Source organism: Varroa destructor, unplaced genomic scaffold, assembly GCF_002443255.2.
Source record: "Varroa destructor unplaced genomic scaffold, Vdes_3.0 BEIS01000007.1, whole genome shotgun sequence".
Classification (NCBI taxonomy): Eukaryota; Metazoa; Arthropoda; class Arachnida; order Mesostigmata; family Varroidae; genus Varroa; species Varroa destructor.
The window spans coordinates 16,224,321-16,238,792 of NW_019211460.1; the positions used below are offsets into that span (position 1 = coordinate 16,224,321).

Genomic DNA, 14,472 nt, shown 5'->3' on the forward strand with positions numbered 1-14,472 from the left:
GATCAATGGAGTGGAAGGTCGCGACACACAGCTAATAATAGACCTGCCACTATTTCTATTAAAGTTTATTTTACCACTCACGAGGGCACTTCTAAAATGAAGACACAACCAGTATTACCATCGCCACGACAAAAAATGCTGCAACGATGATGAGGGCACAAAAACCCGAGAACGACGAGAAGTACAGGAACTCGTCTGGGTGACAACGCCGACTGTCTCGCCTTATGGGCTCACGTGAGCCTTTATCGACAAAGGAGAAGGAGAAAGAAGGACCCATTAAGAACGGTCAACGATAGCAGAGGCACGATGGCTGGCCGCAGTTGGCCCTTCGTTCGAGTGCCGAGGGGCGAGTGCCTCACGTTGGCGAGGGCCGGGACGCCACCACTCAGCGCTGCTCCCGCTTACCATCAACAACAATTAGAGGGAAGATTGTATAACGAAACTAAGGGCCTAAAAAGCAAAAAAGCCGTACGTCAGCCAGCTAGTGGTCATGCGCTAGTTGGCGCCACGACAGAAGAGAAGAGAAGGAAGAACGAAAGGTTTGAGAGGAAATGTAGTGGGAAAGGAGAACGTATATACAGAGGGAAAGAGGAGAACGAAAAAAAATATTTTCGATCCAAAAGCCCCTTCTTTCTCTCTCACGACAAAGCCGTGAACGTCGACAATGTCGACAGTGAACCTTCGCCGTCAAAATGAACCTTTTTCGTTAACAGCGTAACAACGCAGGTCTGCTGTAATAGACATTACGGCGACTGTATAACAACAGTTAGAGCCACGCCGCTGTGCACCTTTCTCTCTCCGCCGTTATCCATCGGACGATCTGAGCACCGTGACATGGTGCGCTACAGCAAAATATGGTGCGCGAGATCATAAGCTGACTATCGCTGTCAGTGCCGGCAGTGGGGCTGGGAAACGCTGGAGCGAGCATATACGAAGTGTAGAAAGCAATGCGGATAACGGGGCTCTGGGGGCTACGAGAAGATGGCGGTAGCGGTGGCAGAGGTGACGGCGTTGGCGACGATGACAATCGGGAGGATTCTGAATAAACGTTGTTTAACACCCCACGGGAGGAAGATTTTGCAGTGGCGGAGCAATTCGCAAGTTGGGATATTGCTGCTACTCGAACTGCAACACGGCAGGCGACAGTCGCGATGAGGCGAAACACGATGAGGAACAGTCGCAAATTAGCTAGGAAGTGAACGGAAGCAATGCCGATAATACAAAATTTAGTCGAAAGCCCGAAGAATGGACTGAAGAGCGGATAGAAATAGCTACAGCATCAAGCAGGTGGCCATGTGTGAACAGGGGCAAAAAAATCCGAATGGATCAGATTATGCGAACACGATGACGAGGGCAATAATAAAGTTGTTTTGCCGGTAAACTTGTTCATCATCACGGACTAGGGAAAAAACAGAGAATTTGAAAATGTACTAGACATTTAAAAGTAGATATTTAGTTGAGGTAGATAATTAAGGGTTATTAGTTTATGTTGGCGAGATATGTAGTCTGTTGTTAAATGAACATAGTGATTTCTGCACGTACGAACCCATCATAGGAAGAAATATTTTCTTTGCCTTTTTAGCAGTTCACTTAATTTTTAATTGATAGTAGCCTAAACTGTGATAACGCCGCAGTTGTTAATCGCCTGTGGGACCAGTAACGTTTTATCTATCATGCTGGATATATTGTTGCCAACGTTCTACATCCCTTGAAATTAGACTGAAAAACGGGACGGAGAGGCGTCAGTCAGTTACGGTGTTGACAGCATATTTTCGACTATATGCTTCATAAAGCGAAATAAAGTCATATGGAGATAGCTGCACGCACTTCTTGCAAGTAAAAATTAACAAAGACAGTCTATCTTGTTTCCAGTTGAACCAGCGATAGTGCACAGCTATACAACTATACTGTATTTGCAATATGGAGTCAACGACGGTATGTTAAAAAAAAAAAAAAAAAAACGGAAAATTTACCGATTTTCAAGTGTATACGTGTATAAGCAATTGGGAACTGGTGAATTTTCAAAGTTACTGCCCATGAGTAGCAAGATAGCCGGCAAAAATGGGTTAAATCCAATTTGGTACGCCTCAGCATTTCATATAACCAGTAAGCGAACCTTATTATACTGCAGACTCTTCTTCACTTATGAATTTCTTGTGTAAACTATCTATGAATTATCCGTGTTCCTAGTGGAAATGACGCGACACATACTTCAGAATGTTAAGATGCAATCGGAGCAAGATTGAACAACAAAGTAGAAACCCTGTCGTATATTGACCCAAGCAGATCAGCATTGTCCACTGGACCACCAATACACACTGGACTACCAGAAAAGTGTTTTCTTTTTAAGCCACAATTGAAACCAATATTTTTATACTATAAAAAAAATTAAATGTGCACAATTTCGATCAATAGCTTTTCTTCATTGCTTAGCTACATCGTAGCCCCTAGTTTCTGGGCAAAAAAAATTTTGACAAGTGATTTTTGCATCTCTCCATTAAAATTAAATGCAAAGACCGAAATATATGATTGTCTGATGATGCCGATTCGCGCTATCAAGAATAGTCAGACTCTATGTTTAAGTGCTCTCCAGGTATTTCGTTTGGCATTGTCATGGCGGGGGACGACACTTTTTTTTGTTCACTAATTGAAAAAAACAAGATCGTTTTTTATTATTTTTATTAGATAGGTTTCGCGAATGAAAAAAAAACTCTACACCGAAAAACTTACGTCTCGCAGAACTTATTTTCATGTTTAGAAATTCTTCGAGAAGATAGTTCGGAGGGCCTACAAGCAAAGGCGCCCTATGCCCACTCATTCGGAGCGATTATGAATAATTTCAGTTACATACATTAAAAAACTATAGTCACTCGATCCCGATTCTCTTTAATGGCACCTGCAAAAGTTAAGGTAAGAAAAACATTACGGAACGATAATGCATTATACTAAACTGCCGCTTCTTAAGGCGAATGTGTTTGTTCCCAACAGTGTTATTATTATTATTACATCACCCTTCAAGGTAAACATCTGAACGAACCGCAATACAAAAAGCTGAAAAAAAAAAAAAAAAACCGCTTTATAGGCGGTGATGACCAAGTTAAAAGTAACTGCACACGAACCCCTTTGGTGCTAACTTGGATTGTTAGCAGATGCTGTTTATGGTTGGGTATTCGATTTAACCGAGAACAGTAAATTCGGGATTGTTTTACTCTAAACGGAATGCGTTTGTAAATCCACCGTCTCAGCTTTAGCAAACGCTTAATGGCGTTCGAGCAAAAATGATCTACTGATCCGATGCATTCCGGATTTTTGCGCACGATCAGTTTATGATAATTGCCAATGTATAAGTAATCGTTTGAGTTAAGCTAGTATCTCGGGTTATGATCAGAGGCACGTGATTTGTTAAATCCCTACGTATGGAATATAAGAGCTTATTTTTAGTGAAAAAAAAAAAAAAAAAGACATACATTTACAAAGAATTACACAGTTTCAACTGAAAACGTTGATTGGATTTACATGAAATCCTGTGAGTGTCGCTCATTCTGCTGATGTAAGCAGTACTAAGGGAGAACAACAGAAGGGAAATAACGAAATTTATAACTTGTAGTTTACGACAAAAAATCAGTTGTTGTCGACGGAAAATATGTCTAATAAATTTCAGATGTCTCCTAAATAAATGTCACCTCATGATTTTGAAGAAATATTAAAACCGACCTGGTAGACTATACTCTTTCCTGACTGGAGCCGCATCTGACTTACTTACCCCACCGTCACCAGTGACTACGCAATATCTTTCAATGTACTTTGAATTTAAATAGATCTACCATGTGCATTATGACTGGGCCTTATCGAAGAGAGCAAAAAAAGAGTGCAACTAACTTCATATGTTCATAGATTTTTGCGGCGAAAAGCTGGTCCTGAAGGGATATCGAAAAACGTCTAAATGCTTGAAACCAGCTAGGATTATACTGACCTACAATAGTACATTCTTTTCAGATAAAGATGAGACTGGGTTGAGTGACCTCCTTGGTGGCTGACAACACAAAGATTACAAGAAGAAGGCGATCATTTAACAGTGAATTAACTTTAACAACTATGTTTAAAGCAAGGTATCTCAAAAAAAAATACCACAGTCCTTCAATGCGATGTCAGCGACCTGCTGGATTCAATGTCTAGGTCATTCCATCATTATCGGAAACTCAACGTTTACTAGAACGACACGATCAAAAAAAAACTGTATTCACTATAGACGTGCAAATAATTCAGCTATTTATATGGAGATCGCCCCCGGTAGATATTTACTTAAAGATGTTTATTTATTCTTTCGTTTTTGGGGCATAGTGAGTATCTTAATATAGTGTCTATTGACGAAGTAGCATTTATGACTAGCTAGGATACTTCGACTTAAATCTGTACCATCAATATCAGTATCTGTTGCGGAATATGCACTCTCTAATCATTGTGCTATCCAATGTAACTGTTTTCTTTCTGACGAAGCATATGTAAAAGTATTACATTAATGAATTTGCGTCCCGGTTATTCCAACAGGGTCCTTGCACGGAAATTACGTCACTGATCGCTCCGCACCAGTACCGTATAAGGACATAATTACTAACCAACGCCTTCTCACAGAATAAATACATATACTGTAACCGAATTCAAACACTGCACTGCAAACCCTTCTTCTGCAGAGTCATTTCGGAGCATCTCTTCTAGGTGCTAGACGATAATAAATGAAGAGTTTCTGGCTATTGGACATTCGTATATCGAAATGTGCCGATGATCTTTGCTGAGCTAATTTCTAACATTGACGATTAACACCAGATAGGTTCGAGATGGGTTTGACTCTGAAGGGTTTAATCTTCTCGAATTAACACTTCGTAAGTGAGCTATATTTGACGAGTGCCCCTGCCGGCACTATGGAAACCGACATTAATGACAAGAGCGCATTTTTAAATAGTATTTTAGTTTTGCTAGATAAGACGAATAACAGCAAAGCTATGGTATCAAATCATTGATGCTGTTAATAATAAGCTATCAGCACTATCATCCATACTACCATTACTGCTGTTATTGTCACATTGAGATCATTTCTATGATTGCACGCATCTAGCGAAAATTACCGTAAGCGTGATTGGCGCGTCATCATTCTCTCTTATAATGTTTACTAATAGCTATTGCCGTAAGCTCTTATCTACGTGCATTACTATATTAAGACTTGCGCTGTATGGCGCTATGTTGCTCAGCATCATTTTCCACTTGTTCTCTCGTACCGTGCCAGAACAAACAGTGGGTGATCGTACTTTCGAACTATTGGCATTTTAATGAACGATGCGGATTGTACTAACGGTAGTAGTGATGGCCAATAGATACATGCGTGCATCTTGGCTAAACGAAATCTCTGTTGCAAAAATCCGACTGGACGGGTCGAATGAAACGCCAAATTTATAGATGGGCTCGTTGCTGATCGTCAAACCAGCGACGAACGACGCAGTGTTGAACGTCCGTCAAGCACCACTGCACTGGTGGAGTCATATGAAAAACATACTGGTAAAAAAAAAAACATAATAACTAAGCAGTCTTTATGAACTGTCTCACTCCTATTGACCCCTTTTGAAAAAAGTGTTCTTTGTCCCACAGATTGGATTTAAGGGAAGAGAGAAAATAGCATTGAGTATCAGGTACCGGCTGAGCATAGCCACTAGCCTCGAAAGTTTTTTGTGTACATTTTTCACGTAATTTGTTGTTCTATCATATTATATTGCGTAAAAGCGTTGCGTTTCGAGCGCCGCACACTATGTAACGGCCCGCTTAGTGGCTACACAGCCGGAACTGAGTAACTTGTTTTTCTAAAGCGGCCTTGGTAGTTCTCGCGGAGAAAAGCATACCAGACAAAGCTCTTACATAGGCACTCCTCGTGGAAGGGGGTAAGTGCCTACGTAAGGGTAGAGAAAAACGGGGGGTTTTTCGCAATTAACCGTAAAGCTATGTCCAAGCTGCGATCATGTCAGCTGACTTCTTTTCATAGCTATTTAGAAATAGTTTCAGTAGAGCATCATCGGCGACCGCAACCAAGGTTCTAGAAATTACTCGTTCAGAAGGTATATGCATGGGAGAGGTAAATTAGGGGCACTGTAGCCACTGCTTATGTGGTTTCAGCTGAAAAACATCTTTGGCTTGCTAAAACTTCAGTCTGGCTTCGATTCATCTGGCCTGGTACGCATTGCGGCCCACAAGCAGCAGCAATCGCAATGGTACCAAACGCTTAATAGACGTTGCCTTCAAGTTTGCTAGAAACGCCAAAGAAGGCTACGTGAGGCAAACGTCAATCCCGATATTGCTCGTCCGACCCTAGTGAACTGCTGACCATTAACCCTATCCTTCTGACAACAACAATGCTTAAATGACCACTAACACGCTTTTGACTTCATAACAACGACTACAACACATTGACGTCGCTAAACGGAAAAAGTGTTCCCTTTGCCGTCTACTAGCCCTACTCTTTCAGCAAATTCACCCGCCGTATCAGTAATCGCGGTAAGCAGCATGGTTGGACAAGCATGACAATGCCACCGCTCGTTAAACACGAACCAGTAATGTAGTTGCATTCAGTTTCCCTCTGTAGGCTCCCCCCGGTAGCGTTGCGAATTTATCTTTTGCGCGCAGATAAAGGCGCTGAGATAGATGTACAGTCGCTGTTCTTTTTCCACTGGCATGATGAAACTTGACTTTTCTTCATCCATTTTACTTATTGATTTCTTTTGTCTATCGGACTTGTACTATTGATGTTACCCATTGACGAACTACATGTGACGAAGGGCGCCTATCATAGTCCCCTTACTGAGGCAGCCATTATCAATAGTTGTTACCTCAACAGTAAATCACAAAGTGATAAAATCATTTTTCTGCTTTTGATAAAAGGCAAAGCAGTGAAAGATGATAAGATTTGGTAGGATAGGATAGGATAGGATAGAGGTGATTACGAAAGGACGTTACTGAATAAAACCACGATTTGTCATGAGCTATTAACCTGTTTTGACAGCAGCTCCTAGCTCAGCTCAGCGTCCGTCTCTAGGCGTGAGGAGCTGCCGGTGAGCACTGACTCACAGAGACCGAGGGCTGACTCCGAAGTTGGACGGTCTGCCCCCTTCAGAGAATGCCTCTGCGTGCTTCACTGCTAGATGATTCCGCTACAGCCATTGCTGTTGCTACCGCTTCCCTTAGCGTATTGTTGTTGTGGCTGGAGTCACTGTCTGCTGTTGTTTGTTCGCGGACTTTTTTGTGGACGTTTGTGGAGTCCCCTCAGTCAGTGGCCATCCACTTAGCCGCCGGCCAGCAGTGTAGGTAGTGAGTCAATGGCATTTATGTCTACGGCAACCGGCAGCACTCCGTCCTTTTAGCATTTCGGCCTGTTTATGTGCCATTTTAGGCGAGCGGCTGAGTCGGCCGAAAGGAGCATTGCTTAGGCGAAGCCGCCTTGAAGTTTCGGGACATACTCCACAGAAAATGGCGAAAAGCAAGACGAAGGTGACACGTAATTGAAATGGATACGCGTGCACACCACAACGTCTCCGCTCACTCGGAGTTCCCCTTTCTCTCCCTTCGTCGTTCTCGCTTTTTCGCCTTTTCGCCAACGTTTTCTTTCTTGCTTTATCTCTCCCAGTTAGTCCTTAGTTAGGGGCCTCTTCGGGGCCGGCTGGCCGGCCAGCGGCACTCCAATAACGCCTGTAGACGTAGCCATCGTCGTCGGACGAGGCATACATCAGAGAGGTCAACAACCTCTGAGCTGTTGGACATAGTTAACGAAGCGATCTGTTCTATTGCCGCCGCTGCCGCTGCTGTAACGCTCAACAATCGCAGACCAGCATAGAGTCACCTGTCTCACAGTCAACTGACTATTATGACTATTGCTCGTCCTATTCGGCCTGTGGAATAGAATCTGGTTTCGGAGAGGAAGAGACGGCCCGTAGACCTTCGCAGTTATTCGGGCCTTTCTAATACCAATTACAAAGCAGAAATTAGAATTATATGGACACATTTGGATCCAAAAAAAAACACAGCAAATGTACCATTTCCATAAGAAATTCATGCTGCCTTTGGTTCGTATCAACGCACTCCAAGGCACGAATATCATGACACTTACATTGCTAATGGTACACTAGCGATGCGGCTAGATTATACTGAATGAAGGGTCATCTGATTAGATTGGGTTACTGCCCAGTCAGAGGTAACAGTTTTTTTCTTATAGATGTTGACCACAGTCTAAAGGTTCGCGGGCAGAGCAAGTCTCTTGAGCTTGAAAAAGCCAATGCTTCCTAGCGACCCCATGAGCTTCTAACCGTTGAAAAAAGATTAAAATGGAATACGTCGTTTTTAGTGCCTTAAAGCTGATTGACCCATCGCCTGGGCGCTGAAAATGTAAACAATTCCGAAAAAATGACCAGCTGTGAATTTCGGGTTGCCGATGCAATTCCTAGCAGCGATCGGTCTCTATTTAAACGGATGCGTCACAATTTGTCTTCGACGGACATTTTCGTGAGAGCATCTTAGCCACGGAAAGCTGCCCAAAACTGAATTCAATGTCAAAAACAATATTATGGATTACTTTGTAATGTACGATCAATTTCCCCACCGGGCTCGTATGGTAAGACAAATTCGGCTTGTCGATTGTGAGTAGAGATATTGACTTGATCATTTTCAAGTGGCTAGACATTTCGTATACGCGTAATTTAAGGATTCTGGAAAGTGAGTTTGGAGATTTTAATAAATTGGTACCAATATCAAGATAAATTGTAAAGCTGGCCGGTCAACCCATGGGGAAACGTTTTCATCGCTGCGAAAAGTTTTCCTGGGTTGCAACCGAGCCTATCTAAGAGGAAATGGACGGATGAGCTACGCTCGAATGTATTTCATCTGTAAGGTTCTGCTTGTCTTTTGGGAAGGCTTTTAGCTGTAAGTACTAGCGGTACCATTAGTCATTTGCAGATCCGAAACTTTGTGGATGGGCGAATCGTCTCTTTGGCGAAATCCAACTCCGCGTCCATCACGAATCATCGCAAACATGCATTAAAACTAATATCAGGATCTATGTTTTCAAAAATAGGCCTTTGTCCTTATGCTAAAAAAAGCTGCTAATCATTCGAAGAATCTGTTGGACTTTTTTTTTTGCTGGAACTGCAAAAGGAAATAAAAAAGTAAAAAGACAAATGTAAATTTTCCGAACGTTTGTGTTCGCACTCGAAAAATTATCTCCCTTTTACGTTCGTTGCCCTATCCATAAAATAATTATTTTACGTAAAATTATGTTAATTAACACAAATGTATTACAGTAAATACTACTAATATCAGATTCGAACGCACCCAGGTTAGGTCGATTCAATAAAACTATCACATGTCTTTTTCTGCCTTCTTAACTGTACACTTCTGTCTGACAAAACAGGGCCAAAATCTAATCCGTAATTATCTACAGCGACTTGCCTTCCCGATGTCCAGTCCCGCCGTAGACGACATATTGTAATTGCAATCGATCCCTGTTAATGTACGCCTGACGTTAGCTTTGCTAGTAATTGTTTTAAGAAAGGGTTGCGTTTTACCAGGGGATTACACGTACGGAGTGCAGGCACCTAGCCATCATTGAAATCGTCTTATAATTCTAACCGTAATCTGATCCAGTAGGTCCTGTACCATCACTTCTCGACCATAATGTTAACGTGAGGCAGTTTTAAAGGGGCATATTCTTGTTGGTCTTCCGATTACAGACTAACAGATACTGTGTTTAAGCTGAACGCAGTGCATTATTTCATTTGTACGTTTCCGGTATGAAATATTGCGTATTCACGCGACAGATTAATGAAAGCTTGAAAAAAAGAAGAATTTGTGATCTTCCGAAATACTGGCTTAACTAAGAATCTAAAGAGTGTGTGATAGGAATCCGATTAGGCCTATCACAGGATCTTGGACTTCTCAGTTGCTGGAACTATCCAACAGGTATCATTTAAGCTTTAGCTTTAGGGTGTCGCTATGGTAGGAAGAACTTGCACTTGAAGTTCTCATTTGACGGGATGTGAAAGTAGGATGCTGAATTGAGCCGTTTCGAGAATTTGACATTTCGCATATACTCTCGTAAAATCAGTGTCAGGCTAAACCTAATATAGTTCAGATTGTCTCTGCTACGCGACAGAATGGCTGTCTTATGAACGTTTAATTGCCTTTCTATAGTGTGTATATATATATATATATATATATGTATATAGTGTGTATATAGTGTGCAAAAGTATTGCCCCACGATTGAGCTAAACAGTAATAATAATAATGTCATTATTAGGCTCTATGCCGGAGAGAAAGTACAGCTGAACAGAGGAAGGCGTTAGAACACTCATGCAGAATTAAGCCAGACATTTTTGATACAAGTATTCGCTCTTTGAAGCAGTAAATCAACACACAAACTATATGAACAGATTACCATTTAAGTGAACTGGGGGGGATGATAATGGCCTGGGGATCTTGTTTGATTTTGGTCAATAACATTTTTGGTAACTTAGGGCGAAACTATCTTGATAGGTTAACCTTTTTCACGGTGCAAAAAAATCTAAATTCTAAAAAAACATGCTCAATATAAAGAATAATCGAATAAGTGAAAGTACTTGAGCTGTCTTATAACGGAAAAAATGTATCGCTTCTTGAATAAATCGTATTAGATATTTAGCCAAAAGATAGTTTTATTGCCATTACACACATAGAATTGCTTAACCAGATTTTATCTAGGTACGCACACGAGTTCAGGCACCGTCAACGAAATGAGTAGAGCATCAATCAGAGACGCGGGTTTCGGGTATCGAAAGTTTCGAGAAGCAGCTCTGGCACCTCGCGTCACAGCCACAGACTCTTTTATTTTCCTTCCCATTTTGGCTCTGATACACGCACACTTCAAATAGCTCAGCCATACGATAGCAGGACAAAATAAGCACTGACGCCAGAAAAAAGATATCATCGATTTCTGCAATGGTTACTGCTTACTAGGTAATAGTTAAGGCGCGATCTCCTCATTTCGCCGGGCGATGCAGCCTGTCACTTGGCCGTGGCTCGACAGCAATGAACATGCGGGTCCTAGACTAATTATTACTGTACAATGATAACAATGACGGAAATGGCTAATGCAGTTTGAACAAGACTTAAGGCTACTACTTCCTAATCACTTGCGTCATTTGCACGAAAGGCAAAAGGGGGATGCGGGGCAATAATGCCGCCACAGCGGGACTCGTAACAGCCCTTCAGTTAGCAGCTAGTTTCGTCCGCAGCCCGCAGAAATAAGCAATACTGTTCTATCGAGAAGGGCAATAATGATGCCCCGCCCAATACTAAGTCAGCCCCAGACCCTCGTCTGTGCTGACGCAGCTGAACAGACGTAGACATATATCATCAGTGGACTCTACCTGGTGACAGAAAGTCGAGTGCGCGCAAATTTGAAGTGTTTTTTTTTTGCCCTTTTGCCGCCTAAGGTAGTAACGAGAAAAAGATCCGCTACATAATTTTCAGTATCTAGCTATACCTATAAATATATGTATGTGTGATCAAGTTCGTACGGTGACTCGGTCTCAGTGACAACATCTTGGGTTGGAACAGCAAAACTTCTTCACTTCGACTCCACAATGCGAAACATAACTTGGCAGTTTGCATTCTTTATACGCTTTATTACGCTCTATGCAGTAACACTATTAGAATAAACACGTTATTTTTTTAGCAAGTCGACTTGAAGTCTGATATAGAAGAAAAGATAGTTTGATCCCATAGGGCTAATGAAACTGTTCAGGAAAAAATTCTTGAAATTATCCACGTCTTGGCTGGTAAAGTATGTTCACCTAGATTTTGCCTTTCGTCTTTGGGCCTATAGCAGCATAATACAGCAGGTACCTTGATGTTTGTACTAGCGGTTTGTCTGCAAAATATCACAAGTCAGGTTGCATCGTGGACGTTAGAGACGAATGTGGCAGTTGATTTCCACGTTAGCCTTTCCATCAGCTGCACGTTCAAGCAGATCGAGTTTACCTACTCGATGTCGGATTCTTACCTATCGGTCTAGAGCGCTGGGATGCCGCAATGGAAGCGTTTATCTTGATTAACTGGACGCGGACCGCGATATGATTCTTCCCTGAGTCCTGCTTCGGTAAAGCGTGTTTCACATATTCGGTCAAGCGAGAAATATATACAAACGACCAGGAAACGACGGCGACACGATGTCTCTGCAGGTGGGGTCATCCGTTGCCATCACTGTTAACATCACACCAGCAACATGATGCGTAATGGGGTAAAAAGGAGCTCTGCTAAAATCCGATCAGATCGTGTTCTTCTCGAACAGCTAACAGTATAGCTTTTAAGCGTAACACAGTCAAGCTGATTAGTAACCGGTTCCAAGCAAAATACAAATACTACCCCAACTTACATACAATCACATACCGGTGCAAGCTGACTAAAGGTGGACGAAGGTGCTTGCCGAATGTCTCTTGATGTAGCTAAACGATCCTGGGTGAGACGCGAAATTTAATCGAGCTCACTGCTTCTCCAGTCCGAATCAACGTCGACTGATCCGTCCCAACTCGACGGTACCTTGACGGTCCATGAATGCTGTAACTATCAGTTCTGCTGGCCGGTCGCTAAGCTCAGCAGTGTACTCCTTGTTTAACAAGCCCAAGCTACGATCGATAGATTAATTCATTTGTCCAAAGGTTTTTTGGTAAATTTGGGCGTTATTTCTCGTCCACCGCTTGTCAGTGGACTTTGGCTATAGCGGACGGCAACGACCTGCTGAATTCACTTGCCTTTAGACAGCTCTTTTTCATCGATTAAGATGCTATACCAATAGAATGAGTGTGTTATAGATACGCAAAATTTTCCTGCTCAAGCCGTGATAGTCAGGTGGAGTTAAATAGATAGACACATTGGCATAGCGTGTTGAACGTCGGGGTAATAGCGACGATTTCATCTGTCGTCCCATAGTTGAGCCCTACCGAATAGCACAGTCGAGAGGCAATCATTCTCGACCTTGAGTACAGTATGGCTTGTAGCGTAGCAGCCAATGATAATGTTAAACGCAGGTGACCATTTTTTATCAGACGCGCTACGTCTAATTACTGTGGTGTACAAAAAAGTTATTGCTATCACTATGAACTATTGTGTTGGCTTGAGATCCGCTCGAATATGCCGTGTATCATAAAGTGGCTCCATTATAGATAATGGATATCTCCTTTGTGGAACAAGGAGTAGTTGGAGCACATCAACCATAAACTTTATGCCTGAAAACTTCACCGACGCCTAGAACTTCAAGCCAAACCCCTACTTCGATTAAAAAAAAAAAGACTCTCTTCAGCCATTACATTAAACCAACGTGTATTGTATAGGCCGTATATTGTAAAAAAAAAAAACGCTTATGTTTTCAAAGCGAGGTGTCAAAAATTCACTAGAAATCCCTAGTGGATTGCCCTCTAATATGTTTTGCGGGCTTGAATAAGCGTAGACAATACACGGCAATGAACGAAAGCCCAGTCGAGGCGCACTTTAAAATGCTGCAAACGATTGAGTGCCGGTAAAGAAGTACGGGGTTCGATACAACGAACGTTTCTGGTTTTTAAACTCTATCATAAACATATTAAAAATATAACAAACACACAATTATTTTACTTCTTCAACGTATAACTTACGAAGCTGCTCATTTAACCGATGACGCAATACTCACAACAATGTGTATTCCAAGTATACAATTAAAGTTTGCCTCGTATGGTAATTTTTTGGCTAAGAAATTTTCAAAGAATCCATTGTGTAGTTTTTGATCGCTTAATAGCAACAGATATCAGACGAATGCTATATAGAAGTCGCCGAAAGGAGCCACATTAATGAAATTAGTATAAATAACACTGTTAAAAAGCACAGAGGCATTGCAAAAATTGATTGCGCAATTTTATTTCGACAGGGTTCTGTGAAGTGAGTGTGGACCTTTCATCCATGTATCTATTCCCTATGACCTGTTCCTCCGGTTGTCTATATGCCTACTATTATATAATATAACACTAAGGGATTCACAAAACACATTCAGAAACCCAAAAACACTTCTTGTTTATTGTTTATCGCAACATGAATGTATTGCTTTAATGTTTATCTTCTACTATCGATAAAAACTGAACGGTAATTATCCGTTAGTGAAATGAAACAGCGAACCCAAGCTCTATCTGTAATAGTAAATTATTCCGTCTGGGTCACAGGATGGCTGGCTGGCTTTATTCCAGCCGCGCCCTACGCTTCTCCAATGGCTTATGCTGCTTCAGGCGTGTATCGTACGCCATCAACATTGGTCTATTGGACCTATATCTACCAGGACCAGCCTATGGCAACGTAGAACCGGCCCTAGGACAATTTTGTTCATATACTTATGGCATTAGTAGAAGCGTCTGTTTGAGCGATTTGAGAGATTTGATGTTCATG

General features: G+C 41.8%; 1 long non-coding RNA gene across 1 annotated transcript; it reads right to left on the bottom strand.

Moving 5' to 3' along the window:
• Positions 1 to 11,662: 11,662 nt before the first annotated feature.
• LOC147754378 (uncharacterized) lies at positions 11,663 to 12,659 on the bottom strand. Its single transcript, XR_015316991.1, has 3 exons — positions 12,454 to 12,659; positions 12,068 to 12,267; positions 11,663 to 11,935 (listed from the first exon to the last, which is right to left on the bottom strand). It is a non-coding gene; the product is annotated as an uncharacterized LOC147754378 (long non-coding RNA).
• Positions 12,660 to 14,472: the final 1,813 nt, after the last annotated feature.